This window comes from Macaca nemestrina, chromosome 12 (genome assembly GCF_043159975.1).
Source record: "Macaca nemestrina isolate mMacNem1 chromosome 12, mMacNem.hap1, whole genome shotgun sequence".
NCBI classification, from domain to species: Eukaryota; Metazoa; Chordata; class Mammalia; order Primates; family Cercopithecidae; genus Macaca; species Macaca nemestrina.
In genome coordinates this window covers 106318198-106322739 of record NC_092136.1, presented here as the reverse complement: position 1 = coordinate 106322739, position 4542 = coordinate 106318198, and the positions used below count along the sequence as shown (strand labels likewise).

The 4542-nt window shown below is 35.9% G+C and overlaps 1 pseudogene; it reads right to left on the bottom strand.

Moving 5' to 3' along the window:
• Positions 1-273: 273 nt before the first annotated feature.
• Positions 274-4010, bottom strand: LOC105493674 (eukaryotic peptide chain release factor GTP-binding subunit ERF3A-like; annotated as a pseudogene).
• Between the last annotated feature and the right edge of the window lie 532 nt (positions 4011-4542).

Genomic DNA, 4542 nt, shown 5'->3' with positions numbered 1-4542 from the left:
CAATTACGTCCACATGACTTACAGAGCTATTGCCAAATCCATCCAAGGAAGCAGAGTATGAAAAAGAGGGAAAATATTTTAAAAATTCAATGGTGGTGTAGCAGAGCTCTCAATAGAAGAAAGTGACATAATGTGGACTTTTGCTGTGAATTTTCACTTTGCGAATATGGGGAGAGGTTAACCAATGGGCAGAAAATTAGAGAAGGTAATACGTAATAGGCTTTTTGCAGTCAATTTTTCTCATAGTATTATGCAAGATCATCAAGAAAATGCTTAGTTATTCTCTGGAACCAGTTCTAGAACTTTTCCAATCGCAAGTCTTGCCCTCATCTGTTAAGGTAAAGTGACCCATCTGAGGAAGTCTTTAAAGATCTTAAGGCAGATGGTTCCTGCTCTCCTTAAATGAGCAGTGCATACTTGATCTTGCTTCACAAAACAGGGTTGAGTCTCACTTTCTATCTACCAATCTGATTAAGGCTGTTATTTTAACTTCCTCAATACAGGTGTGAATTTGCAGCACTGAATTAAATTCTGGGCAGATGATAGATCTATGCTCTGTAATCACTATCTAAGCACCAAATGTGCCACCAGAATGACAAAGATTATTAACATCACAAAGTATGAATCCTGGAAGAACTTCCTCTTCTTCAACTCCTTTCAGTCTGATTTTGAGCTTTTCACCTGGGACTACAGTATCAGCTTCTATAACATTGGAAAGTGTTCCAAGACCTTCCACATTGTGCTTTTTTGGCATCATCACAAGCTGCTGGCCTTTACAAACAGACTGCCTGATTCCAGCTTTCCCAGGACAACAGTGCCCATATCCTTGTACTTATCCAAAATTGGCAGCCTGACTGGTATAGCAACTGATCTATTGAAGTCTGACAAATTACCTAGATATAGAATAAATGGTAATCCAATGTACTAAGTACAGAAATTCAATCGCTCTTTGAAATTTTCTGCAGTTAGTCCTGAGCAGGCAGTTTTTGGAATTGAAGCCAACTTTTTTCAAAATGGCACTAGTTTTTCTTTATATTCTTCGTATCTCTCATTGCTCCAATTTGCTGTTGGATCATTCATCTTATTAATAAACAGAATTAAGTGTTTCACACTTGCTGTCTTTGCCAACATTGCACATTCTCTTGTTTGTCCTTTTATCAAATCCAATTTCAAGCTCTCTTCTCCTGGCTGAGATTACCAGCACAGCCAAATCAGCTTGAGAGACACCACCAATCGTATTTGGGATGAAGCTCCTGTGACCAGAGGCATCTAGAACTATAAAATACTTCCTTTCAGTTTCAAAATAGGCAAAACCTGCTTCTATTGTTTTATCCTTGTCTCAATTTTCCTAACTTGTGTCTAAGATTCAAGACAAGTACCAAGTTTCTCTGTTTTTTTTTCTTTAACTTCTTTTTCATACATTTCAAGTGCCCTGTTTTCACCCATTTCAGTCAAATACACTATTTGTCCTCCAGTGGCTGACTTGCATTTTCTTTTGAGAAAAGACCTCTCTCTGTTACCCAGGCTGGACTGCTGTGGTATGAGTGGCTTAACGTAACCTTGAACTCCTGGGCTCATATGATCTTCCCAACTCAGCCTTTGAAGTAGCTGGGTCTACTGGTGCACACCACCATGCGCCATGCACTGGCGTTTTTTATTTTTAAGTGATGGGGTCTTGCTATGTTGCCCAAGGTGTTGCTCTTGAACTCCTGGCCTCAAGCAATCCTCTCACCTTAGCCTACCAAAGTGCTGGGATTACAGGTGTGAGTGCCTTTTAGGAGTGCCTGGTGGCATAACCACAGATTTAGGTTTTAGCATTTCATCTTCCTCCTTCATCACTTCCTGGGTACTTTTCTCTGGTGGCTTACATCTCCCCAGGAACCATCTCTGCTTCACTTATTTCTTCTACATGCTTCCCTAATCTTCTCTTCTTATGAGAAGACTAGTCATTTTGGATTAGGACTCTCACTAATAACTTCATTTTAACTTGATTACCTCTGTAAAGACCCTATCACCAAATAAGATCACACTCTGAGGTACTGGGTGTTAGGACTTCAACATATGAATTTTGGAGGGATACCATTCAGCCCATAACACAGACTTACTAGAATGACCAAAAAAAAAAAAATACTTTTAATGGACATATAAAGTGCTAGTGAGGATGTGGAAGACAAGGATACTCATTCACTGCTCGTGGTGATACACAATGGTTTGCCCACTTTAGAAAACATGCACTTACCATATGAGCCAGAAATATCACTCTTAGGTATTTATACAAGAGAATTAAAACATATATTCCCACAGATACTGTATACAATTGTTTAGAGCAGTTATATTCATAATAGCCCAAAACTGCAAACAACCAGAATATCCATCAACTGATGAACGAATAAATTGTTGTATGTCTATGTAAGAAATACTACCCATAAATAAAACAGAAATGAACTACCGATCAATTCAACAGGATGTTTAGACCTCAAAAGCATTATCTAACATGAAAGAAGCCAGATTCAAAAATGGTACAATGTAGAAGACTCTCTGGAAAAGAAAAAGTTCTGGTTCTCATCAGCACTGATTGGCATAATCTTAGTTGCTCTTTATTATATGGAGAAGACTCTTTTCATTATTTTTGTTAGATTTGTAAAAACTAAAGGGAAAAAACTATAGGGAGAGAAATCGGGTCACTACTTGCCAGGAGTGGGGCTCGGGGCAGGAAATTGATTGAAAAGAGGAACAGGGAGACTTCTTGAGGTTAGGGAAATATTCTTTATCTTGATTGTGGTACTGGTTAGAGAACTACATACATTTGTCAAAACTCATTAAACTGTATTCTTTAAAAGGATGTATTTGACTATGTGTAAATTTTGTTAAAGTAAGCTTGACTTTTAAAAAGTATTAAAAATAGTAGTCTTAAATGAAGACCATGGAATTGCTGCAACAGATAATATTAAATCAACATTTTCAAAAATAGAAGGTATGGTCAATCACTATGTCCTAACCAAAAATATTATTGATAATAACATTTTAATTCATCTGTTTTCAATTTCTCTTGTGTGTATGCCTATATAATATATATTATCATGTAATATATTAACACACGAGTACATGTGTATAATTTACACATAAATAACTGGATATGTAAAGGATATGCATGCAAAAATTTTGTATAAACGTAAGGCATGCACACTCAGATATTTTGGATATCTCTCATAGTTACTTTCAATTTTCTTTATTTTAATAAATAATTCTCAAACTAATATCTCTGTGCTTGGAGGTTTTATCGTCATTTTGGATTTTTTTAAAGAAAGAATGACAAAATTTGAATTAATGTGTCAAAGTTTTAAAAATCTGTCTCATGAAATATATAGATTCAATTATTTTTCAAAGTTCTTGAACCAGTTTACCTTGACACAAACAATTAATGAAAGTGCCTGTTTCATCATACTCTTGTCAGCACTGATTGGCATAATCTTAGTTGTTCTTTATTATATTGTGAAAGAGTCTATTATTTTTGTTATATTTTAAAAAATAGTAAATTACCTTTAGCAACTGTCTTTTAGCAAACTATTAAAATCTTACAAATCTGGCTTTACCTATTGATACGGTATATTATGTGCATTGATTTTCTTACATTAAACCATCTTTACACTACTGAATAGAATACAATTTCAAATGCCTGCTGGCAAAGCTGGCCCAGTAATTTGTAGTTGATAATGGCTAATCACAGCCTTTGCAGGAAACTCCTAACTACCTCTCCTTCCACAACCTAGACTTTTAATAAATTTGTTTCCTCATCCTTAGAGCTATTTACCTTCCCTCATTCTCTCAGACAGCTGCCTATATTTCTTCGTAAAGTTATTATTTTTATAGTAAGTCAGTTTCTTTACCATCTTGAAAACAGTTGCATGGTCTCCACATTTTGGATACTCTGAAAAGGATTTCACTGAGACTCTGTCCAGTGCAATCTTCCGGAATAGAACAACTTTCCCTTCCAAGATTTCGGGCCTCATACTTAAACCTTGAGCTTTTGTTGAGCCCTGTAAGTGTGGTGATCAACCACCTATTGAGTAATGCAGCCAAAATTACAGTTTATATCAAGGAGTCCAGAGATGCTATCTACATATGCTTTATCCTCCATTCTACCCATCTGAGGGGAGCCTTCATGTACACAACAGAAACAAATGGAGTATATATGACAGCATGAATTAACAATTCTTGGCCATTTTAAAGACTGAAAAAAACAGCAGCACCAGAGAAATAAATTAAATAAACAAATAAATAAATAAGCAAACCAATAAGGCAAATCGTTTTCAGTACTAAACACTGAATAAATCTTAAGATCCTCAGACTGACATTTATCGAAACAGCTCTTTGAAGCCAACAACACAAAGCAGCCAATAGTGGTTAAACAATGCTTTTATTTCCCCAGGGTTGGAAATCTGGAATTCGCAATTCCGATTATATATCAAAACAATGTATACAGCTTTTACAGGTATACTCAGGCCCAACACTCAGGTGATCTCTTTAGTAAGTCTGGAATGA